Genomic DNA, 27,075 nt, shown 5'->3' with positions numbered 1-27,075 from the left:
AGGGCTCTGGACACTGAGGACAAGCAGGGCTCTGGACACTGAGGACAATCAGTGCTCTGTACACTGAGAACAATCAGGGCTCTGTACACTGAGGACAAGCAGGGCTCCCGGACACTGAGGACAAGCAGGGCTCCCGCACACTGAGGACAAGTAGGGCTCCCGGACACTGAGGACAAGCAGGGCTCCCGGACACTGAGGACAAGCAGGGCTCCCGGACACTGAGGACAAGTAGGGCTCCCGGACACTGAGGACAAGCAGGGCTCCCAGACACTGAGGAGAAGGAGGGCTCTGTATTCTGAGGAAAAGCAGGGCTCTGCACACTAAGGACAAGCAGGGCTCTGCACACTGAGGACAAGCAGGGCTCCTGGACACTGAGGACAAGCAGGGCTCTGCACACTGAGGACAAGCAGGGCTCCTGGAGACTGAGGACAAGAAGGGCTCTGGACACTGAGGACAAGAAGGGCTCTGGACACTGAGGACAAGAAGGGCTCTGCCCACTGAGCACAAGCAGGGCTCTGTACACTGAGGGGACTCCATACACTGACAACAAGCATGGCTCTGCACACTGAGGACAAGCAGGGCTCTGCACACTGAGGACAAGCATGGCTCTGCACACTGAGGACAAGCAGGGCTCTGCACACTGAGGACAAGCAGGGCTCTGCACACTGAGGACAAGCAGGGCTCTGCACACTGAGGACAAGCAGGGCTCTGTACACTGAGGACAAGCAGGGTTCTGTACACTGAGGACAAGCAGGGCTCTGCACACTGATGACAAGCAGGGCTCCGCACACTGAGGACAAGCAGGGTTCTGTACACTGTGGACAAGCAGGTCTCTGCACACTGAGGACAAGCAGGGCTCCGCACACTGAGGACAAGCAGGGCTCTGGACACTGAGGACAAGCAGGGCTCTGGACACTGAGGACAAGCAAGGCTCCCGAACACTGAGGACAAGCAGGGCTCTGGACACTGAGGACAAGCAGGGCTCTGGACACTGAGAACAAGCAGGGCTCTGGACACTGAGAACAAGCAGGGCTCTGTGCACTGAGGACAAGCAGGGCTCCCGGACACTGAGGACAAACAGGGCTCTTTACACTAAGGACAAGCAGGGCTCTATACACTGAGGACAAGCAGGGCTCCCAGACACTGAGGACAAGCAGGGCACTGCACACTGAGGACAAGCAGGGCACTGTACACTGAGGACAAGCAGGGCTCCGTACACAGAGGACAAGCAGGCCGGGTGCACTGGTCTTCGGCGGCAGCAGTAAACTCTGGCACTTCCGGATGTGAAGTTCACGTGACCTAAGCGCCGCTCCCAGGCTGCCACTGCGGTTCTCTTACAGGGCTGCCATGGCTTTCTGGGAGATGCGACACAGCAGCCAGTGACATTGTTCCCCGCTGGCTAAAACACAGACACAGCGGTCGCGGTGCCGGGCCCGGGTGTCACAGGCTGCGAGCAATTAAAAAAAATTTTTTTTCATTATTTAATGTGACAGGCTGCGGACAGCGCGGGCCCTTTTCCCGGCCGGGCCTTCGGACGAGGGCCGATTGGACCGGCCGGTCAGTCCGCCCCTGTGTATGGGTCTTAGAAGTTAAAGAGGAAGCAAACATAAGCAACAAATCAAAATTCATTATACAAGTAATACCATCGCTTGGACCACAGGGTAAAAAATAGAGAAAAGTGTGTATAAAGTGCTTACTTTCGTGTATCTCCTGCAATGCTATTCAACTTGAACCACAGGGTAAATACTTTTTACCCTGTGGTTCAAGCGCTGGTATTACTTATATAATATATTTTCAAATTTTTTTTTGTAAGGCGTACGGGAGTCGTCACATACACTAGCAACTGTCCCTTGGGGTCTATTTATTAGAAGTGCATGTGTATATTTATGTAGTTCACAAATCAATATTAGAGGAGCCGTGAATGGGTAGAAGAGTTTTTTTTTTTTTTTTTTGCTACTGTGATGATTCTTTAAAATGCTATAAAAATGTTGTATTGTATCTCCATTAATCATATCAAGTCAGATAATTACATTTTTATGTTCAAAACACAAAGAAGTGATCTCGGCACCACCCCACTGCTGCAATATAGCTCGGAAACTGGGACAACCAATTCACACAGTCCCTGGAAGCTGCACCTGAAAACCTCTTAGGTGCAGTCACACAACAAGCGGCAGTAGAAGTCATCAATCAGAGAAGAACTGCGGAGTACTCACCAGGTATTTTCAATCAGGGGCTTCTTTATTGTATCTTCATACATGCGAAGTATATGCAGGGAAGAGAGATGGTATGGATGCCAAGGAGCTTCGTCAGGCCGATGCTTAATGAAGTGAAGGAAGAGGTGTGTTATATAACATGTGAGGGTTACCATAGTGTTACGCCTAGCGCTCCGGGTCCCCGCTCCTCCCCGGAGCGCTCACGGCGTCTTTCTCCCTGCAGCGCCCCTGTCAGTCCCGCTGACCGGGAGCGCTGCACTGTCATGGCCGTTGGGGATGCGATTCGCACAGCGGGACGCGCCCGCTCGCGAATCGCATCCCAGGTCACTTACCAGTCCCGGTCCCCTGCTGTCATATGCTGGCGCGCGCGGCTCCGCTCTCTAGGGCGCGCGCGCGCCAGCTCTCTGCGACTTAAAGGGCCAGTGCACCAATGATTGGTGCCTGGCCCAATTAGCTTAATTGGCTCCCACCTGTTCCCTGGCTATATCTGAGCTCCTCCCTTGCACTCCCTTGCCGGATCTTGTTGCCTTGTGCCAGTGAAAGCGTTTAGTGTGTCCAAAGCCTGTGTACCTGAACTTCTGCTACCCATCCTGACTACGAACCTTGCCGCCTGCCCCCGACCTTCTGCTACGTCTGACCTTGCCTCTGCCTAGTCCTTCTGTCCCACGCCTTCTCAGCAGTCAGCAAGGTAGAGCCGTTGCTAGTGGATACGACCTGGTTGCTACTGCCGCAGCAAGACCATCCCGCTTTGCGGCGGGCTCTGGTGAAAACCAGTAGCCTCTTAGAACCGGTCCACTAGCACGGTCCACGCCAATCCCTCGCTGACACAGAGGATCCACTACCGGGAAGCCGAATCGTGACAGTAGATCCGGCCATGGATCCCGCTGAGGTGCCGCTGCCAAGTCTCGCTGATCTTCCCACGGTGGTCGCTCAGCAATCACAGCAGATTGCCCAACAAGGACAGCAGCTGTCGCAGTTGACCGCCATGTTACAGCAACTTCTGCCTCTGCTACAGCAGCAACCATCTCCTCCGCCAGCTCCTGCACCTCCTCCGCAGCGAGTGGCCGCTCCTAACCTCCGCTTGTCCCTGCCGGACAAATTTCATGGGGACTCTAAACTCTGCCGTGGATTTTTGTCTCAGTGTTCCCTGCATATGGAGATGTTGTCGGACTTGTTTCCTTCAGAACGGTCTAAGGTGGCGTTCGTAGTAAGCCTTCTTTCAGGAAAGGCCTTGTCTTGGGCCACACCGCTCTGGGACCGCAATGATCCTGCCACAGCCACAGTCCAGGCCTTCTTCGCTGAACTCCCAATGTCTTCGAGGAGCCAGCCCGAGCTTCTTCTGCCGAGACTGCCCTGTTGAACCTGGTCCAGGGTAATTCTTCAGTGGGCGAGTACGCCATCCAATTTCGTACTCTTGCTTCCGAGTTATCATGGAATAACGAGGCTCTCTGCGCGACCTTTAAAAAAGGCCTATCCAGTCACATCAAGGATGTGCTGGCCGCACGAGAGATTCCTGCCAATCTGCAAGAACTCATCCATCTAGCTACCCGCATTGACATGCGTTTTTCTGAGCGACACCAAGAGCTCCGCCAGGAAAAAGACTTAGATCTCTGGGCACCTCTCCCACAGTATCCGTTGCAACCTACGCCTGGGCCTCCCGCCGAGGAGGCCATGCAAGTGGATAAGTCTCGCCTGACCCAGGAAGAGAGGAATCGCCGTAGGGAAGAAAATCTCTGTCTTTACTGTGCCAGTACCGAGCATTTCTTGGTGGATTGCCCTATCCGTCCTCCACGCCTGGGAAACGCACGCACGCACCCAGCTCACGTGGGTGTGGCGTCTCTTGGTTCCAAGTCTGCTCCTCCACGTCTCACGGTACCCGTGCGGATTTCTTCTTCAGCCAACTCCTCCCTCTCAGCCGTGGCCTGCTTGGACTCCGGTGCCTCTGGAAATTTTATTTTGGAGTCATTTGTTAATAAATTCTGCATCCCGGTGACCCGTCTCGTCAAGCCGTTCTACATTTCCGCGGTCAACGGAGCCAGATTGGACTGCACCGTGCGTTACCGCACAGAGCCCCTCCTCATGTCTATTGGACCCCACCTTGAGAGGATTGAGTTCTTCATTCTCCCCAACTGTACCTCTGAGGTCCTCCTCGGTCTGCCTTGGCTCCGGCTTCATTCCCCCACCATTGATTGGACCACCGGGGAGATCAGGAACTGGGACTCTGCCTGCCACAGGAAGTGCCTCTCCCCCCCTCCCAGTCCCGTCAGGCAAGCCTCTGTGCCTCCCCATGGCCCCCGTCCTGGTGTCACACTGCCCCGTGCCAGGCCTCGCCCTCTGCCCTCCCTCCCCATTCCTACTCCTGCTGTACTGCCTGCCGTTGAGGAAACCCTCCATTCTTTCCCGGTGTCCTCATCCCAGGGGAGGCAGTTACCGGACAAAGAGAAGGGGAGACCTAAGGGGGGGGGTACTGTTACGCCTAGCGCTCCGGGTCCCCGCTCCTCCCCGGAGCGCTCACGGCGTCTTTCTCCCTGCAGCGCCCCGGTCAGTCCCGCTGACCGGGAGCGCTGCACTGTCATGGCCGTTGGGGATGCGATTCGCACAGCGGGACGCGCCCGCTCGCGAATCGCATCCCAGGTCACTTACCCGTCCCGGTCCCCTGCTGTCATATGCTGGCGCGCGCGGCTCCGCTCTCTAGGGCGCGCGCGCGCCAGCTCTCTGCGACTTAAAGGGCCAGTGCACCAATGATTGGTGCCTGGGCCAATTAGCTTAATTGGCTCCCACCTGTTCCCTGGCTATATCTGAGCTCCTCCCTTGCACTCCCTTGCCGGATCTTGTTGCCTTGTGCCAGTGAAAGCGTTTAGTGTGTCCAAAGCCTGTGTACCTGAACTTCTGCTACCCATCCTGACTACGAACCTTGCCGCCTGCCCCCGACCTTCTGCTACGTCTGACCTTGCCTCTGCCTAGTCCTTCTGTCCCACGCCTTCTCAGCAGTCAGCAAGGTAGAGCCGTTGCTAGTGGATACGACCTGGTTGCTACTGCCGCAGCAAGACCATCCCGCTTTGCGTCGGGCTCTGGTGAAAACCAGTAGCCTCTTAGAACCGGTCCACTAGCACGGTCCACGCCAATCCCTCGCTGACACAGAGGATCCACTACCGGGAAGCCGAATCGTGACACATAGGTACAAGTAAAACTTCTATACACCGCAAAGTGTCACATTTAAAGTGCAATACACACAAGTAATGTGATAGACAGACCCCTATTTTTAATATTCAGGGACTCTATAGTAACAGGGACTGTTGCCCAGGACTGGCACATGGCAAATGTGGTACCAATATTTAAAAAGGGAGCAAAAGGTGACCCCGGGAATTATAGACCTGTTAGTTTAACCTCCGTTGTATGTAAATAGTTTGAGGGTTTTCTAAGAGATGCTATTTTGGAATATCTTGATAAAAATAAATGTATGACTCCATATCAGCATGGTTTTTTTGAGGGATCGGTCCTGTCAAACTAACCTGATCAGCTTTTATGAGGAGGTGAGCTCCAGACTGGACATGGGGCAATTGCTGGATGTCGTATATCAGGATTTTTCCAAAGCATTTGACACAGTGCCACATAAAAGGTTGGTGTATAAAATGAGAAGGATTGGGCTGGGGGAGAATGTGTGTAAGTGGGTAAGTAACTGGCTCAATGATAGGAAACAGAGGGTGGATATTAATGGTACTTATTCTGATTGGGTGACTGTTACAAGTGGGGTACCACAGCGGTCAGTCTTGGGTCCTGTCCTATTTAATATATTTATTAATAACCTTGTAGAGGGTTTGAATAGTAAAGTAGCAATCTTTGAAGATGATACTAAACTCTGTAAAGCGGTAAACACAATAGAGGACAGGGCACTGTTACAAATGGATCTGGATAGGTTGGAGGTTTGGGCTAGGAAGTGACAGATTAGGTTCAACACTGATAAATGTAAGGTAATGCACATGTGGAAGAAAAATCCAGGCTGGGATTATGTATTAAATGGGAGAAAATTTGGGACAACTGACATGGAAAAGGATTTTGGAGTCTTAGTTAATAGTAAATTTAGCTGTAGTGACCAGTGTTGGGCAGCTGCTGCCAAGGCAAATAAAATCATGGGGTGCATCAATAGGGGCATATCAATATTTATTGATAGCTTTTCTGATACACTCATTCATAGGGGTATTTTTGAAGGCAAATGTGAACCTATTATTATTTTTATTTTGATTACTATTTTACGTAATTACTCACTTCTAGGTATTTTATCTACTCTAAATTGGGCCATATTAACCCCTTAAGGACTGAGCACTTTTTTGCAATTCTGACCACTGTCACTTTATGCATTAATAACTCTGGGATGCTTTTACCGATTATTCTGATTCCAAGATAGTTTTTTCCTGACATATTCTTCTTTAACATAGTGGTACATTTTTGTCATTACTTGCATCCTTTCTTGGTGAAAAATCCCCAAATTTCATGAAAATTTAGAAAATTTAGAAAATTTTGAATTTTTCTAACTTTGAAATTCTCTGCTTGCAAGGAAAATGGATATTACACATACATTATATATTGATTCACATATACAATATGTCTACTTTATGTTGGCATCGTAAGGTTGACATGTTTTAACTTTTGGAAGACATCAGAGGGCTTCAAAGTTCAGCAGCAATTTTCCAATTTTTCAAAAATTTTTCAAAATCTTAATTTTTCAGGGACCAGTTCAGTTTTGAAGTGGATTTTAGGGGCCTTCAAATTTGAAATACCCCACAAATTACCCCATTATAAAAACTGCACCCCTCAAAGTATTCAAAATGATATTCAGTAAGTGTGTTAACCCTTTAGGTGTTTCACAGGAATAGCAGCAAAGTGAATTTTTTACACTCGCATGTTATTGTAGACCCAGTTTGTGAATTTTTACAAGGGGTAAAAGGAGAAAAATCGCCCTAAAATTTGTAACCCAATTTATCTTGAGTAAGGAAATACCTCATATGTGTATGTCAAGTGCTCTGTGGGTGCACTAGAGGGCTCAGACGGGAAGGAGTGACAATGGGATTTTGGGGGCATGTCACATTAAGAACAGCAAAAAAAACTATTTTAGAAATGACACCCCTCAAGAAACATAACAAGGGGTACAGTGAGCCTTAACACCCCACAGGTGTTTGACGACTTTTTGTTAAAGTCGGAAGTGTAAATGAAATTTTTTTTTTTAACTAAAATGCTGTTTTCCCCCATATTTTACACGTTTACAAGGGATAATAGGAGAAAATGCCCCCCAAAATGTGTAACCCCATTTCTTCTGAGTATGGAAATACCCCATGTGTGGATGTCCAGTGTTCTGCTGGGGCACTACAATGCACAGAAGAGGAGGAGTGCCATTGAGCTTTTGGAGAGAGAATTTGGTTGGAATAGAAGTCGGGGGCCTTGTGCATTTACAAAGCCCCCCCCGTGGTGCCAGAACAGGGGACCCCCCACCTGGGACCCCATTTTGGAAACTACAGCCCTCACAGAATTTAATAAGGGGTGCAGTGAGTATTTACACCCCACTGGCTTTGACAGATCTTTGGAATAGTGGGCTGTGCAAATGAAAATTTTAATTTTTCATTTTCACGGCCGACTGTTCCAAAAATCTGTCAGACACCTGTGGGGTGTAAATGCTCACTGTACCCCTTATTACATTCCTTGAGGGGTATAGTTTCTAAAATGGGGCCACATGTGGGGGGGAAGTCCATTGTTCTGGCACTATGGGGGCTTTGTAAACACACATAGCCTTCAATTTCAGACACATTCTCTCTCCAAAATCCCAATGGTGCTCCTTCTCTTCTGAGCATTGTAGTTCGTCAGCAGAGCACTTTAAATCCACATATGGAGTATTTTCTTACTCAGAAGAAATGGGGTTACAAATTTTGGGGTGCTTTTTCCCTATTTTCCCTTGTGAAAATGAAAAATTTAGGGTAACACCAGCTTTTTAGTAAAAAAAAAAAAAATTTCATTTTCCCATCCAACTTTAATGAAAATTCTTCAAACACCTGTGGGGTGTTAAGGCTCACTATACCCCGTGTTGCGTTCCGTGAGGGGTGCAGTTTCCAAAATGGGGTCATATGTGGGTATTTAATTTTTTGCGTTTATGTCAGAACCACTTTAAAATCAGCCACCCCTGTGCAAATCACCAATTTAGGTCTCAAATGTACATAGTGTGCTCTCACTTCTGAGCCTTGTTGTGCGTCCGCAGAGCATTTTATGCCCACATATGGGGTATTTCCGTACTCAGGAGAAATTGCGTTACAAATTTGGGGGTCTTTTTTTGCTTTTACCGCTTGTGAAAATAAAAAGTATGGGGCAACATCAGCATGTTAGTGTAAAAATTGAATTTTTTTTACACTAACAGGCTGGTGTAGTCCCCAACTTTTCCTTTTTATAAGGGGCAAAAGGAGAAAGAACACCCAAAATTTGTAGTGCAATTTCTCCCGAGTACGGAAATGCCCCATATGTGGCCCTAAACTGTTTCCTTGAAATACGACAGGGCTCTGAAGAGAGAGAGCGCTAGGCGCATTTGAGGACTAAATTAGGGATTGCATAAGGGTGGACATAGGGGTATTCTACACCAGTGATTCCCAAACAGGGTGCCTCCAGCTGTTGCTAAACTCCCAGCATGCCTGGACAGTCAGTGGCTGTCCGTAAATGCTGGGCGTTGTTGTTTTGCAACAGCTGGAGGCTCCGTTTTGGAAACAATAACGTACAATACGTTTTAAATTTTTATTGGGGGGGGGACAGTGTAAGGGGGAGTATATGTAGTGTTTTACCCTTTATTTTGTGTAAGTGTAGTGTAGTGTAGTGTTTTTAGGGTACATTTGCACTGGCCGGTTACGGTGAGTATCCCACTAGGAGTTTGCGCTGGGGCAAAAAATTTGCTACAGCCCAAACTTGAAGCAGGAAACTTATTGTAAACTCGCCTGTGTGAATGTACCCTGTACATACCCTGATACTGTATGAAGGAGGTTAAGGAAGCCCAGATCAGGAAAAAATATTGGAGACGGCCGACTAGAGGAGATAGGAAAGAAAATCTTGGAGGGAAACTTACCTGAAGATGGTCTCGATCGTGGATAACCTCGTTGTCCGTGTGCACGCCATGGACGCCCTCTTGATGGGAAGAATGGTGGTGGAGCCGGTTGAAAGGAAGAAGAAGGATAGGGTGTTCTTTCTGATTGGAAAGAATATCTGGGGGGTTTACGGTTGGAATATGGACGGCCCAGAAAATGGCCCCTACTTCCAGGCCTTCCCCAAAAATTTTTTGGAGAAAACTTTCTTTAAAGAGGCTTGTGCTTCATTGAGTGAAGAAAATATACCTACATATTTGCCAAATTCTTTTATGGCATTGTTTCCAAAAAGAAGTCCCTCATTAGAGGGTTCAGATTCAGAATTAGCAAGGCATGCTAGTTGAGGGTCTAACTTCATAAGAAGAGTTTTCTTTCTCTCTGAGCAAAGAGAGGCGTTCATGTTGCCAAATTGACTAATGGCACGTTGTGCCGCCCCTCGTAGTATCTCAGTGTGTATAGGAATACCTGAGGAAGAGGCATGTTCTGCCATATCAAGAATTTTTGTTATTGGCTCAAGTAAATCAAGTAGTTTGTCTTGGCAAATGCGTAATGACCTATTTAGGCCTTTTTTTTTTTAGGTGTTTTCTCGTTTTAAGCATGCATTTGACCAGAATAGGGTCAATTTCAGATGTGGCATGTGGGACAGGGTAGACCTAGGTTTCTGGCCACACAATCAAGGGGTTTCTTAGCCCAGATGGAGATATAGTTAGCCACTTATGGGTGAGGGACCTATTCCCCGGACTAGTAGCAGAAAAAGCTGTAGTGAAATTGTTTTATAATATAGGAAAGAGGTGACTGAAATCCTGACCGAGACAGAGCTGTGAGAAGCAGAGTGACAGACTGTGAGAAGGACGCAATATACTAATTTGACGGCTGAGAGGAAATCTCGCGAGAAGTGAGAGTACACGTGTCAATGCAGGAGCCGCGCATAGAACAGTAATGGTGCCGGAGAAGATAGGGAAGTCTGCCGGAGGGTAACAGGACCAAAAGCAGATGAAAATAGGTAAAACAGAACAAGGCATACTCATAAAAGAACTGGAAAGCTAAGAGAAGAGAAATAGGAATAAGTTTGGGGAAAAATATACTCGTTTGGAAAAAACAACATTGTGAAATGTAATGAATAAAATGGATATAGTGTAAAAATGAGGGAATAGGGGATAAAGACAATAAGGGGGAATAATGTTTCTTTACATAAACAGATTTGCAATGAGGTATTTAATATCCATAGCATGTTAACTTCTGCAGATGTTACAGAGATGAAATCTGCTGCAAAATCCATATGAAACACATGGATTTTACTGCAGATTCACAGCAAGTTTGTGGTGGATTTGTCCTGCAGAATTCAATGGGGATTTACTTTTAATAAATTTTTTGAAAAAAAAATGGTAAATGAGAAGCCACTGTAGGGGAAATTAGTTTTACAAGGTAGCCATTCAGATAAGCAACAGAGAATAGATTAAAAGGATATTACAGATTTTTTTCATTTTTTTATTTGACTGTGCTACAGAGGCTGTGAAATTAGTGTAGTTCATAATATAGTGTCTGTACCTGTGTTTGATAGCTGGTTTCTTCTGTAGTTTCTTTCTATTGTAGCTTCATGAATAGCATGCATGGCTCAGCTGTATTGCAAATGGTGGAATGACTGATGTTTGGGAGGGAGAAAAGTAAACTCACACTTTCAAACAAAGCATCCTGGAACGTGTAGGTAGATGAAGGGAACTCCAACAGGAAATAGCCATTTCACAAAAAGAAAGCAGCAGCTTTATAGTGGACTCACAACACAGCCATTTAGTTCCAAGACAAGCACAGATCATTCCTAAACATGTCTATTACAGTCTGGCAGGTAAGAACTAAAGTCATCTTATGGTGGATAACCTCTTTAAGTATGCCATACTGAAAAGAGTGGCTGTTTATTCTGACTCCTGGACCATTGTCCCAATTAGGGAATCCCTATGCCCCATTATGGCATATAGGTGGGATTGAGTCTTTGATATAATTCCTTTAAGGGTACGCACGTACGCAAATTTGATGCACAGGAATTTCCGCTGCAGATTTCAATGTAAACTAAATGACTGACACAGCATCTAATTGGCAGTTACAAATCCTGCGCATCAAATCTGCGCAGGATCCTGTACGTGTAAACGTACCGTAAGGAAACGTTTTTGCCACAGCTTTGTCAGAACTATTTTAAAACTAACATAATATTGTTTTTTACTTAGTATTTTACTTTCTGCTCAATAGTCAGCACTAGAAAATGCAGTACAGCACTGCTCGCTCATAAAATTTTAGTTTAAGGGAACGACAGTCATGCTTAATCATTCATATTCTGTCTTCAAAATGAACAACCATTACAGCAGCAGATTTATTGTCAGCATAATACAAACAAGGTGCTAAACTGGAAGCTCTGAGCTGAGCCGAAATTACCTTGTATCTCTGGTTGGCAGGCAACATTTACAAAGAAATTTCAATAGATTGTAATGAGCCTCTGAAAAGCCTATGGAAATCCCAGAACACAACCACTAGTGGCCAGATATTGATCATTTTGTTGCACAGGTTTAGCATTTATCGTCCAAGTAATGTAATTGTCAGACTTTTTTCTCTAAGATATATATATATACACAGTTAAAACCAGAAGTTTACATACACTATATAAAGAGACACATGTGCCTGTTTTTCTCACTATCTGACATGAAATCAAAATAAACCTTACCCGTTTTAGGTCAATAAGGATTACCTAAATTATTTATATTTCCCATATGCCAGAATAAGGAGAGACAATTTTTTAAGGCATTTTTATTACTTTCTGCAAAGTCAGTGGTTTACAAACACTAGGATTACTATGCCTTTAAACCATTAGGGACAGTCCATATGAGGATGTCATGTCTTTGGAAGCTTCTGTTTCTTGGCAACATCTGAGTTAATTAGAGAGACAACTGTGGATGTATTTTAACGCACACCAGAAACAAACTGCTTCTGTGTGTAACATCATGGGAAAGTCTAAAGAAATCAGCCAAGATGTCAGGAAGAGAATTGTGGACTTGTGCACAAGTCTAGATCATCCTCAGGTGCAATTTCCATATACATGCAGGTGCCTCGGTCATCTGTACAATTATTTGCAAGTACAAAGAAGTCCCTGTTCTCCCATTGCCTCTGTCCTATGCCCCCCCAACATAGTCTGATTTGCGACGTTTCCAAACGTTGGAATTCCACCCTTCATGTGTTGGACCTACTATACGAACAGAGAAAAGCCATCACCGATTTCTTGATGATCCAAGCGGATAGGGCTACTCCCCTGTGTAACTTCAATGTGAACCAGTGGTAGATCATATGTGACACCTGCCGTTTGCTCAGGCCCTTTGAGGAAGCTACAATATTAGTCAGTCACCAGGATTAAGGGATGAACAACGTCATTCTACTGCTTCATCTACTACAACACTTGTTGGAGTACATCTCACGGCCACATGAGACCTGTGGGGGCTGAACTGTAGGAGGAGGAGGGGAGGGGCACAGTGGAGCACAGTTTAAGTTTCACGAGAGGGGCGGTTTTTCTAGTCATCTAACAGGAGAGGAGGAGCAGCTAGAGGGTTATGAGCGTGGTGAGACAGAGGACCCAGACACACCGTGGCAGTATGCAAATGGAGGCAGGGAGTCTCTCCGAGTCATTTGTACAAATGGCACAATGCATGCTTACTTGCTTGCGTAGTGACCGCCAAATTGTCACCATCAGCAGCAGAATGACTTGTGGCTCTCTACCTTATTGGAGCCTCGCTACAGGCACAAAATGGGGGCCTTTTTCACACCCACTGAGTGAGAGTACAAATTGACCTACTACAGAGACATCCTACGTAGTCAGTTGGCCGATGCCTATCCGCACCATCATCCATCCTATTGCAGGTCTGACTTGGAGGGCCCTCTGCATTCACTTTCCACTGCCATGGCTGGTGGGGAGGGGTGGGGTGGCAGGAGCAGTACCAGCTCCATCAGCAGCAGCCTGTGTCTACAGTCGCTGATAAGTAGCTTTCTTCACCGACATAGTGAAGCAACTCATCAGCAGCAGGTAGACCTGGAGCAGGACCTGTGCAAGCAGGTGGTGGCATACCTTGACATGACCATGCAAACAGACTTTGAAGATCCATTTGACTTCTGGGCAGCCAAACTTGTGTCCGCAACTAGCAGAGTTTGACCTGGAAAAGCTGTCCTGCCCAGTCAGTAGTGTGCCATCAGAATGGGTGTTTAGTGCGGCGGGGGCCATAGTAACCCCATGGAGAAATCACCTGTCCACTAAAAGGGGAAGAGACTGACCTTTGAGAAGATGAATCAGGCAAGGATCAGCCAGGATTTCCACCCACCAATGCCTGATGCATCAGAGTAAATTGACCATGGTGCCACACCAACACTTTACAAATATAGATAGTGCTAAACATATTTAAAGGGGTACTCCGGTGAAAAACTTTTTTTTAAATCAACTGGAGCCAGAAAGTTAAAAAGATTTGTAAATTACTTCTATTAAAAAATCTTTATCCTTAGCGAGCACTATGTTAAAAAAAGAACAGAATTGTGGCTAATACGACACATCGCCGATCGCTGCGATGTGCGGTATTAACCCTTTAGAAGCTGACCGCCGCTTCTAAAGCGAAAGTGAAAGTGAGCCGGCTGCTCAGTCGGGCTGTTCGGAACCGCCGCGGTGAAATCGCGGTGTCCCGAACAGCTGGCAGGACACCGGGAGGGCCCCTACCTGCCTTCTCGGTGTCCGATCGGCGAATGACTGCTCCATGCCTGAGATCCAGGCAGGAGCAGTCAAGCGCCGATAACACTGATCACAGGCGTGTTAATACACGCCTGTGATCTGTGTAAAAGATCAGTGTGTGCAGTGTTATAGGTCCCTATGGGACCTATAACACTGCAAAAAAAAATGTAAAAAAAAGTGTTAATAAAGGTCATTTAACCCCTTCCCTAATAAAAGTTTGAATCACCCCCCTTTTCCCATAAAAAAAAATAAAACAGTGTAAATAAAAATAAAAATAAACATATGTGGTATCACTGCATGCGTAAATGTCCAAACTATAAAAATATATCATTAATTAAACCGCACGGTCAATGGCGTACGCGCAAAAAAATTCCAAAGTCCAAAAAAGGTTATTTTGGTCACTTTTTATGCCATTAAAAAATGAATAAAAAGTGATCGAAAAGTCCGATCAAAACAAAAATCATACCAATAAAAACTTCAGATCAGGGTGCAAAAAATGAGTCCTCATACCTCCCTGTACGTGGAAAAATAAAAAAGTTATAGGGGTCAGAAGATGACATTTTTAAACGTATAAATTTTCCTGCATGTAGTTATGATTTTTTTCCAGAAGTGCGACAAAATCAAACCTATATAAGGCTGGGTTCACACTACGTTTTTCAACTAAGGCTCCCGCATACGTTTTCTATCAAAAACCGTATGGGGGAAAAAACGGATGGAACAGTATGGGAAAAAGTAAACCGTATGGGTTTTTAAACAGTATACTGTTTTTAAAAGTGCATACTGTTCCGTCCGTTTTTGTAGAAAAAAAACCCATACGTTTTTGAAAATTTTGTCCATTTTTAATGGGAGGGGTCTTGGGTGGGGACTTTAGGATTCAAATGCGCATGTGCAAAGTAAAAACGTATACGTTTTTCCCGTATGGAACCGTATACATGTGCGTTTCCCATTGACGTCCATGTTAAAAAAACGTATGCAGTTGCAGTACGGTTTTTAAACCGGAGTCAAAACCGTGGTTGACCACGATTTTGTCTCCGGTTTAAAAACCGTACTGCAACCGCATACGTTTTTTTTAACATGGACGTCAATAAGAAACGCACATGTATACGGTTCCATACGGGAAAAACGTATACGTTTTTACTTTGCACATGCGCATTTGAATCCTAAAGTCCCCACCCAAGACCCCTCCCATTAAAAATGGACAAAATTTTCAAAAACGTATGGGTTTTTTTTCTACAAAAACGGACGGAACAGTATGCACTTTTAAAAACAGTATACTGTTTAAAAACCCATACGGTTTACTTTTTCCCATACTGTTCCATCCGTTTTTTTCCCCATACGGTTTTTGATAGAAAACGTATGCGGGAACCTTAGTTGAAAAACGTAGTGTGAACCCAGCCTAAGTAGGGTATCATTTTATCCGTATGGACCTACAGAATAATGATAAGGTGTCATTTTTACCGAAATATGCACTGCGTAGAAACGGAAGCCCCCATAAATTACAAAATGGCATTTTTTCTTCGATTTTGTCGCACAAGGATTTTTTTTTCCGTTCCGCCGTGCATTTTTGGGTAAAATTACTAATGTCACTGCAAAGTAGAATTGGTGACGCAAAAAATAAGCCATAATATGGATTTTTAGGTGGAAAATTGAAAGGGTTATGATTTTTAAAAGGTAAGGAGGAAAAAACGAAAGTGCAAAAACGGAAAAATCCTGAGTCCTTAAGGGGTTAATAATATTCTTAGGATAAAATATATGTACAAATTTTTTTTTTTTTAAATGAAACAAAAGGAAAGGTGTGCAAAAAATACCAAGTGCCACCTACACCACCCAGTATTGATGTGATGCAAAGACCTCCAAAAGGTGGAAGGGAACAACGTATGGTCCTTTTGTAACCAGTGGGGGTAAAAACTTCCCCTGTAAGGCCCTATTTATTCCCTTCTTGGCAAGTGTTACTCGCCCTAAAAAGGGCGTCCCCACACAGGAACCTCTCCCTATTTCAACCTACAAACACTGCCATTTCCCAAGGTTTTTAGGTGGAAATAGAGAGAGTTTCCTATGTGGGGCCACCCTATTTAGGGTAAGTAACTTTTGCCAAGAAGGGAATTAATAGGGCGTGAGTAGGGCCTTACAGGGGAAGTTTTTACCCCCCTCCTTTTACAATGAACAATACGTTGTTCCCTTCCACCTTTTTGTGGAAAGTGTTACTTGTCTTAAAAAGGGCGGCCCCACACAGGAACCAATCCCTATTTCCACCTAAAAACCATGGGAAATGGCAGTGTTTGAAGGTGGAAATAGGGAGAGGTTCCTGTGTGGGACCATCCTTTTTAGGGCGTGTAACACTTGTCAAGAAAGGAATAAATAATGAGAGAGTAGGGTCTTACAGGGGAAGTTCTTAACCCTACCAGTTACAATGGACCATACATTGTTCCTTTCCACCTTGTAGAGGTCTTTGCATCACATCAATTCTTGGTGGTGTATGTTAGTGTTGCTCGCGAATATTCGCAATGCAAATTTTATTTGCGAATACCGCATATTCGCGAATATTCGTGAATATAGCACTATATATTCGGGTTTTTTTTTATTACATTTTTTTTTCACAGTGCACATCACAGTGATCATCCCTCTCTGCTTCCAGCTTATGTGGTGTAAAGAAGGCTCTAATACTACTGTGTTAGACTGGCATGCGAATTTTCGCATATGCGAAAATTAGCGAATGCATATTTTCGCATATTCGAATTTTCGCATATGCTAATTTTTCTATATGCTAATTTTCCCATATGCTGCAACTATTACGAATATGCGAATTTAGCAAATAGATGATAAATATTCGTCCATATATTCGCAAAATATCACGAATTCGAATATGGCCTATGCCGCTCAACACTAGTGTAGGTGGCACTTTGTGTTTTTTGCACACCTTTCCGTTTGTTTGATTTAAAAAATATTTTTTGGGTCCATTTATTTTATCCTAAGCATAATATTAAAATTTAAGTTTTACGTAATGCATATTCTCAATACTTACTTTTGCACACTAACACTTTTACAAATGAGACAGTTTTCTTCTGCCTACCTGCCTCAGCTACTATTCTGATCCTGCCACCCACCTGATGCCACACATCTGATGCTAAGTTCTCCTTTTTTAACCACCTTCGTCAATGGGTACTGGCATTGCCACCCACGGCACCACTCTGTCACCGGGTCACTTTCCCCTCCAGGCTGTATCATTCTGCCACCATATGTTCTTCTCGTACTGATGCCACCTCCAGGCTGTCTCATTCTGCCACCATATGTTCTCCTCATGCTGATGCCAGCTCCAAGCTGTCTCATACTGCCACCATATGTTCTCCTCATCCTGCTGCCACCTCCAGGCTGTGTCATTCAGCCACTATATGGTCTCCTCATGCTTTTGCCACCTCCAGACTGTGTCAATCAGCCACTATATGTTCTCCTCATGCTGCCCCAAACTCCAGGCTGTGTCATTCAGCCACTATATGCTGCCACCCACTCCAGGCTATGTCATTCAGCCACTCTGTGGTCTCCTCATGCTGCCGCCAACTCCAGGCTGTGTCATTTATCCACTATATGTTCTCCTCATGCTGCCGCCACCTCTACGCTTTGTCATTCAGCCACTATATGTTCTCCTCATGCTGCCGCCACCTCCAGGCTGTGTCATTCAGCCACTATATGGTCTCCTCATGCTTCAGCCAACTCAAGGCTGTGTCATTCAGCCACTATATGGTCTCCTCATATTTCCGCCACCTCCAGGCTGTGTCATTCAGCCACTATATGCTCTCCTCATGCTGCCGCAAAATCCAGGCTGTGTCATTCAGCCACTATTTGCTGCTGCCAACTCCAGGCTGTGTCATTCAGCCATTATATGTTCTCCTCATGAAGCCGCCACCTTCATGCTGTGTCATTCAGCCACTATATAGTCTCCTCATGCTCCCGCCACCTTCATACTGTGTCATTCAGCCACTATATGGTCTCCTCTTGCTGCCGCCACCTCCACGCTGTGTCATTAAGCCACTATATAGTCTCCTCGTGCTGCCGCCACCTCCATGCTGTGTCATTCAGCCATTATATATTCTCCTCCTACTGATGCCACCTTCAGGCTGCTCTGCGACAGTCATTCTAATAGTGACGCCTCTGATCTGCATATCATACTGAATAACAGTATTATTTCACGAACCCAGCACACACCCTATGCATGTTACAGCAAGGCAAAGTGTTCTACACCCCTAGTGAGGCTCCCTGTAGGCCAGAAATAGCCGTTTTTAATAGTGATTCGCCGCAAATGAATTCGGACTGAAACTATTTTTTGGGGAAAATTCGGTGAATCAGCCGACTCAAATTTTTCAACAATGCACTCATCTCTAATGTAAACTTTTGACTTTGCAGAATATAATAAAAACATTCTCTCTCTCGCATTATTCTCGAATTTGGCAAACATAAATAATTTTTTTGTAATCCTAATTGACCTAAAACAGGTAAGGCTTATTCGGATTTCATGTCAGATAGTGAGAAAAACAGGCATTTGTGTCTTTTTTTATATATTATATGTAAACTTCTGGTTTCAACTGTATATAAGAAAAAGGCCTAGAGCTGAGGCAAACTCAGTGTCCTTTTTGGCCATTCTCCATTCTAGTTACAGAGTACATAGATGCCCACTGGCCACTGCATCGCGTTTCCAAGGCAAGATCACATTAAACTATTGGATTTCTGTAGTGCATCGACTACATCTGTAATAGTGGGAACAAAGCACTTGTAAATTCTCTGTGGAGTTACAGTAGCTGAAGCATTTAATTAAAAAAGAGGCATCTGGATTAATAGAAAGCTGGGGATTGGATACTTTAATTAAATCCTGGGTTGTCTGCAGGCTTTATTCATGATGTTTCATTATTATCTTAGGGATGGGTATAACCTATACAGTATCTGCACCAGCTTGATTTAAGTGTCTCTACACAGTTCCTACTCAGTAAACTGTATGAAGACATCTCCATCTTTCTCTGTTCAAGCAGGGAACATTATGAACATAGCTGACAGAAAAGCAGATTTCCAGTATGCCATGGAGAACACTTCTGTTAACTGCTCAGTTGCCACTAAGCAAAGCATTATCTGGCTAATGGAAATCAGTCACATTGGTTGAGTTGAAAAAAAATATTTAAGTGGAGCTAAAAAGCATTTAGGAATAAATCTGTTTGCATACACATCGAGCAAATAGTCTAACAGACATCCTGCTTATCATGTTTAAATGCTGCTCAGGTTGCCATCTGGCTGGAGAAATGACCTACACTTATCTCAATAGCTGTAGTACCAAATGTGTAGTATAGCTGCAGTACCAAATATCCAAAGGATACCGTACATTGTAGTTTTGGGTGGATTTGACTTTAACCCTTTCAGGACCTTCCTATTTTTGGCCATAACTTTTTCTTTTTTCATCAATATGGTTGTATAAGGGTTTGTTTTAAGCAAGATTAGTTGTACTTCTTAATGATTATAAATATGTGCAGTGGTCATTCAACATACGATGGTAATCCGTTCCAAATGAACCATTGTTTGTTGAAATTGATCCGTGCAATATAAAGTATAGGAAGTTGTACTCACCTGTCCCCGCCGCTCCGGACCGTCACCGCTCGTCACCGCTGCCCTGGATGTCGCTCTCCATCGCAGTCGCCAAGTCCCCGTGATGTCCCCGCCGCTCTGGAAAGTCTCTGCTGGCCGGGAACGTCGTTCTCACGTCGCCGTCATCACGTCACTATTCACGCCGCTCCTATTGCATGACGGGACGGCGTGCACGGCGACGTGATGACGACGATGGAGAGTGCCGGCGATGGAGGGGATCCCGAAGAGGACACTTCGGAGCCCCGAGGACAGGTAGGAGACCATCACCGGAGCACACGGGGCACCGTAAATGGCTATACGGCAGCAGCTGAAGCAGTCAGCGCTGCCGGATAGCCGTTTATGCGATGGCCCTGACATAAAAAAGCATCATATGTTGATGCTGCCTTCAACATGCGATGGCCTCTGAGAGGCCATCGCATGTTGAAATTATTGTATGTCGGGGCCATCGTAGGTCGGGGGGTCACTGTATACTATCATGCTATCATCACAGAAGACTTTGCAAAGAGCATGGACACATTTTTTTTACAGAAGTCCATGCTCCTTGTGTACTTTCCATGGCACTCTAAGCTATTAGTGTAGGGCACCATGGTAGCAGAAACAAGGACACAGTCATGAATGACTCCTGGCCTGAATGACTTGCTTAGCCAGGCACAAAGCACCAGGCCCAGTGAGACTTTAAAATTATGCCAACAATGCATAACTCTTTACCAAGTTTCTTCCACAGACTGTAAAGATTCGCTGAGCAGAGCACATGCCTACAGCATTACTGGCTTGATTTTCAGTAAGAAGAGTAGGGGACTCCAGTCAGATTAGAGTCCCTGCTACATTTATGTAGTTTTCCATGACACTCTATGCTGTTTAAATTACTGTGTAAGCGACTGATGATGTGTACATTTCACTCTGCACAGCTCTGCACAAATTGTGCCCAAAATGCTGGTATGCAGTGGCTCTGAAATGCTGTGCCAACATGATAGCCTTGGTGCTGGCTATATCTCTAGGGTTTATATATATATATATATATATATATATATATATATATATATATATAGTATTAGCTTTCCTGTTTTTTTTTGGGGGGGGGAGGGGAGGGGGGGATTCCACAATGACGTTCATAACATGTGAACTTCGCAGCTTGGGTTATTTGGATTGTGACAATACCATGTAGGTTTGTGCATGTATGAGTGTGTAGTGGTTTAGTTTTACACTTTTCCACATGAAAACCCTTTTATGGATTTTTTTTTAAACTGCAATTTTTTATAACCCTTTAAGTTTCAGTATTTTTCATTTTTAGTCTCTTTGGCAGACATAATGGTAAAATATTCTCCAGCAGACATAATGAGAACATCATCTAATCACTGCTATAATGCTTCTGTTTACCAAAGCATTATTGCCTGTCATTGTTAAGCTGACAACAAATCTATTAGGACATGCCGCTGACACAGCATAAATCCATTACATGCCCGAGGGCCTTTGTTAGGCTTTTAGCTTCCATGGAAGCCATTGACACCTGTATCTGTGTTCGTGGGGTATGAATGTGTAATAGTGGGAACCCCCTTCCAGTGCCAAATCATTTAGATGCCACATCGCTGTTGATCATTAGTGATGAGCGGCACAGGCCATATTAGAATTTTTTTTGCGCATATGCGAAAATGTATGCGCATATTTGCGAATATTGAGCCCTCCCTTCTTTAACCCCTTAAGGACCAAGGACGTACCGGTACGTCCTTGGTCCTGCTCTCCTGATATAACGCGGGGTTACACAGTAACCCCGCGTCATATCACGGCGGGCCCGGCATCATAGTGAAGCCGGGACTCGCCTCTAATAGCGCGCAGCGCCGATCGCGGCACCACGCGCTATTAACTAGGTGAAAGTTGCCGGCTAGCTCAGTCGGGCTGTTCGGGATATCCGCGGCTAATCGCGGCATCCCGAACAGCTGACAGGACAGCGGGAGGGCCCCTACTTGCCTCCTCACTGTCCGATCGCCGAATGACTGTTCAGTGCCTGAGATCCAGGCATGAGCAGTCATGCGGCAGAATCGTTGATCACTGGTTTCTTATGAGAAACCAGTGATCAATGATGAAGATAAGTGTGTGCAGTGTTATAGGTCCCTATGGGACCTATAACACTGCAAAAAAAAAGTGGAAAAAATAAGTGAATAAAGATCATTTAACTCCTCCCCTATTAAAAGTTTGAATCACCCCCCTTTTCCAATTAAAAAAAAAACAGTGTAAATAAAAATAAAAATAAACATATATGGTATCACCGCGTGCGAAAATGTCCGAATTATAAAAATATATAATTAATTAAACCGCTTGGTCAATGGTGTGCGCGCAAAAAAATTCCAAAGTCCAAAATAGTGCATTTTTGGTCACTTTTTATATCATTTATCAATAAGTCCTATCAATGCAAAAATGGTACCGTTAAAAACTTCAGATCACGGCGCAAAAAATTAGCCCTCATACCGCCCCAAACACGGAAAAATAAAAAAGTTATAGGGGTCAGAAGATGACAATTTTAAACGTATTAATTTTCCTGCATGTAGTTATGATTTTTTCCAGAAGTACTACAAAATCAAACCTATATGAGTAGGGTATCATTTTAATCGTATGGACCTACAGAATAAAGATAAAGTATAATTTTTACTGAAAAATGTACTACGTAGAAACGGAAGCCCCCAAAAGTTACAAAACTGCGTTTTTTTTCAATTTTGTCGCACATTGATTTTTTTTCCGTTTCACCGTAAATTTTTGGGCAAAATGACTGACGTCATTACAAAGTAGAATTGGTGGCGCAAAAAATAAGCCATCATATGGATTTTTAGGTGCAAAATTGAAAGAGTTATGATTTTTTAAAGGCAAGGAGCAAAAAACGAAAATGCAAAAACGGAAAAAACCCCGGTCCTTAACCCCTTAACGACGCAGGACGTATATTTACGTCCTGCGCCGGCTCCCGCGATATGAAACGGGATCGCGCTGCGATCCTGCATCATATTGCGTCGGTCCCGGCGCTCATCAACGGCCGGGACCCGCGGCTAATACCACACATCGCCGATTCCCTAATAAAAGTTTGAATCACCCCCCTTTTCCCATAAAAAAAAATAAAACAGTGTAAATAAAAATAAACATATGTGGTATTGCTGCGTGTGTAAATGTCCAAACTATAAAAATATATCATTAATTAAACGACACGGTCAATGGCGTACACGTAAAAAAATTCCAAAGTCAAAAAAAGCGAATTTTGGTCACTTTTTATACCATTAAAGTGATCAAAAAGTCCGATCAAAACAAAAATCATACCGATAAAAACTTCAGATCACGGCGCAAAAAATTAGTCCTCATACCGCCCTGTACATGGAAAAATAAAAAAAGTTATAGGGGTCAGAAGATGACATTTTTAAACGTATAAATTTTCCTGCATGTAGTTATGATTTTTTCCAGAAGTACGACAAAATCAAATCTATATACCGTATTTATCGGCGTTTAACACGCACTTTTTAGGCTAAAATTTTTAGCCTAAAGTCTATGTGCGTGTTATACGCCGATACACCCCCAGGAAAGGCAGGGGGAGAGAGGCCGTCGCTGCCCGCTTCTCTCCCCCTGCCTTTCCTGGGGTCTAGAGCCCTGCTGCCGGCCCTTCTCTCCCCCTGGCTATCGGCGCCGCTGCCCGTTCTGTCCCCCTGACTATCGGTGTCGGTGCCGACAGCCAGGGGGAGAGAAAGGGCAGTGGCACCCATTGCCAGCGCCGCTGCCCCGTTGCCTCCCCCCATCCCCGGTGGCATAATTACCTGGGTCGGGTCCGCGCTGCTGCAGGCCTCCGGCGTGCGTCCCCGGCGTCGTTGCTATGCGCTGCACGGCGCGGCGCATGACGTCAGTGTGCCGCGCCGTGCATAGCAACGACGCAGGGGACGCGCGCCGGAGGCCTGCAGCAGCACGGACCCGACCCAGGTAATTATGCCACCGGGGATGGGGGGAGGCAACGGGGCAGCGGCGCCGGCAATGGGTGCCGCTGCCCCTTATCTCCCCCTGGCTGTCGGCACCGACACCGATAGTCAAGGGGACAGAACGGGCAGCGACGCCGATAGCCAGGGGGAGAGAAGGGCCGCCAGCAGGGCTCTAGACCCCAGGAAAGGCAGGGGGAGAGAAGCGGGCAGCGACGGCCTCTCTCCCCCTGCCTTTCCTGGGGGTGTATCGGGGTATACAAGCGCACACACGCACCCTCATTTTACCATGGATATTTGGGTAAAAAACTTTTTTTACCCAAATATCCTTGGTAAAATGAGGGTGCGTGTTATAGGCCGGTGCATGGTATACCCCGATAAATACGGTAAGTAGGGTATCATTTTAACCGTATGGACCTACAGAATAATGATGAGGTGTCATTTTTACCGAAATATGCACTGCGTAGAAACGGAAGCCCCCAAAAACTACAAAATAGCGTTTTTTCTTCGATTTTGTCGCACAGTGATTTTTTTTTCCGTTTCGCCGTGAATTTTTGGGTAAAATGACTAATGTCACTGCAAAGTAGAATTGGTGACGCAAAAAATATGCCATAATATGGACTTTTAGGTGGAAAATTTAAAGGGTTATGATTTTTAAAAGGTAAGGAGGAAAAAACTAAAGTGCAAAAACCGAAAAACCCTGAGTCCTTAGGGGTTTAATGGTATAGGGAACTATGACTAGTGCATTAACTCTGTGATTTTTTTCCCATTGAAACAAATAGGTCTATTGTGGTCTATGAGGATCTCATGGCATGTGAAACCGTAAGCTAAGCAGGACTGTCTTGGCAGAACAGTGGAATGGGAGACCACCACTTGTTTGAGTCCCAAGGAACGCAGTGTTGTGGTTAAACTTTACTTTCCTGGGAAATCTGCTGAGTTGCCCATAGCAACCAATCAGATTGCTTCTTTCATTTCTGAAAAATGAAGGAAGTGAACTGATTGGTTGCTATGGGCAACTCAGAAACTTTTCCTCTGGACAGGTTTTGATAAATCTCCCTCTATGGGTGAGATTCATCAAAACCAGTGTAGAGGAAGAGTTTTGATGAATCAGATTGCTTCTTTCATTTTGTAGAGGCCTTGTGAAAATGAAAGAAGCAATCTGATTGGTTGCTATGGGCAACTCAGAAACTTTTCCTCTGGACAGGTTTTGATAAATCTCCCTCTATGGGTGAGATTCATCAAAACCAGTGTAGAGGAAGAGTTTTGATGAATCAGATTGCTTCTTTTATTTTGTAGAGGCCTTGTGAAAAATGAAAGAAACAATCTGATTGGTTGCTATGGGCAACTCAGAAACTTTTCCAGCAAAAGCTGCTGATTTGCCCATAGCAACCAATCAGATCACTTCTTTCATTTTGCAGAGGCCTTGTGAAAAATGAAAGAAACAATTGGTTGTTATGGTTAACTCAGCAGCTTTTCGAGGAAAGTAAAGTTTAACCACAACACTGTAACACTGTGTCACTGTGTCCCACCCCGTGACTTGAACCAGTGGTGGTCTCCGATCCACTGTGCTGCCGAGATGGTCCTGCTTATCTTACTGTTTTACTGTGAGATCCCCTTAGATCTCAATGGGCTTATTGGTTTCAATGGGGAAAAAATCACAGAGTTAATCATATAGTCATAATTCCCTATACCATTAAAGAAGGGAGGGCTCAATATTTGCGAATATGCGCATACATTTTCGCATATGCGAAAAAAAGTGAATATTCGTCATTATGAATATATAGTGCTATATTCGCAATATTCTCGAATTCGCGAATATGCGATATTCGCGATTAAAATTTGAATTGCAAATATTCGCGAGCAACACTATTGATCATGAGTTTAACTATGAGCTTTGAAGTTATCCTCAGTCTCATAAGTTTAGTTAGGATACTAGGAATGCATTTCTGCTGCTGGCCATGCGAGTGTAAGGATTGTACCCACATGGTCATATCTCTATAATACAATACATTAGCTTAGCTAAGGACATCACAAGGCACTGTAAATATTGCATATGGCACTGTATACAGATATGGAAACTATATAATCAAAGTTCCAAGTGGTACCATATTCCTTGCTTTTTTTTCTATATGGTATTTAGTGATGGTATCATATGTTTCCGCTTTTTTTTTTTTTTCATATGGGTACCTAATAAAAATTCTTCTACCGTCAATGTTTTTTTTCCCATTGGTGCACTTGTAGCTTAGGGACAAAACAAGGCACCCACATGGAGCTTTCTTACTTGGGGAGATGGGAAAGCATCCACCCCCTTATACCATCCATAGGAATATGGACATTTTAAGGAATAAAAAAAAATGCATTGCAGATTCTAAGTTCTTAAATAAAAATAAAAAACTATCATGTTTTTTTTAATACTGTAGGCTTTAAGATTTTGCAATGAGGAGTTTGAAAAAAAAAAAAGAACAAATGCATTATTCAACAATAACTCCAGAGTGCAAAGCTAAGGGCCAAAGTGGTTACAAGGAGGATATAAAGTTCCAAAACATAGCTATCCTTAAATGGGCACTGTCATTAAAATGATTTTTTTGCATATGATATAGCAGGTAAAATAAATAACATTTGTAATTTACTCCATGTAAAAAATATCTTTTATATGTCACTTTTATGGCCTTATAAAGCCGGCCACTAGGGGCCTCCCTTCTGGTCCAGACCACATTCCCTCTGCTCAAAAGCACACTTCTGTCTCCTGCTGGAATGGCAGGAGACCAAACTCAGGAAGTGTGGTCTGGCCATAGGCAGTGAATAGCACTCGCTCTCTGCCGGTGTATGAAACAGGGAGAGCGAGTGCTCTTCACTGCACGTCCTGAGTTTGGTCTCCTGCCAGGAGACCTAAGTCTGTGCTTTCGAGGAGGCGTAATATGATCTGGACCAGAAGGGAGACCACTAGTGGCCAGATTTATAAGGATATGAAAGTGACATAATAATTATTTTTTTATTTACAGGTAATAAATTACAAATCTCATTTATTTTACCTGCTGTTTCATATGCAAAATAATCATTTTAATGACAGTGCACATTTAAAGGGGTACTCCACTGGCCCAGCATTCGAAACATTTTGTTCATGACCTCACAGCCACACCCCCTCAATGAAAGTCTATGGGAGGGGGCGTGGTGGCTGCCACTCCCCCTCGCATAGACTTTTATTGAGGGGGTGTGGAGTGACATCACTAGGGGCGGGGCCGTGACGTCACAACCCCCACAGCCCACACCCAGTGTAGGGAACAAAATGTTCCAAACGCTGGGGCAGTGGAGTACCCCTTTAAGCTCAGAGCAGTTATGTGATTCTATGAACCACTGAATGACCACAATATAACTAAACCATTCATGTCACTCACAACTACTACACCCTACACCTCCCACTTTTCCCAAAACCCTTATTGCGCCTA

The 27,075-nt window shown here is 44.6% G+C and overlaps 1 long non-coding RNA gene across 1 annotated transcript in view; it reads right to left on the bottom strand.

Moving 5' to 3' along the window:
* Nucleotides 1–9,306: 9,306 nt before the first annotated feature.
* LOC130366947 (uncharacterized) overlaps nt 9,307–27,075 on the bottom strand; it is a 149,076-nt gene continuing 131,307 nt past the window's right edge. The window contains exon 4 of the long non-coding RNA XR_008892007.1: nt 9,307–9,426. This is a non-coding gene — a long non-coding RNA (uncharacterized LOC130366947). The remainder of the gene's footprint in view (nt 9,427–27,075) is intronic.

This window comes from Hyla sarda, chromosome 4 (genome assembly GCF_029499605.1).
Source record: "Hyla sarda isolate aHylSar1 chromosome 4, aHylSar1.hap1, whole genome shotgun sequence".
In the NCBI taxonomy this organism is placed as follows: Eukaryota; Metazoa; Chordata; class Amphibia; order Anura; family Hylidae; genus Hyla; species Hyla sarda.
This window is presented reverse-complemented; position numbering and strand designations above follow the sequence as displayed.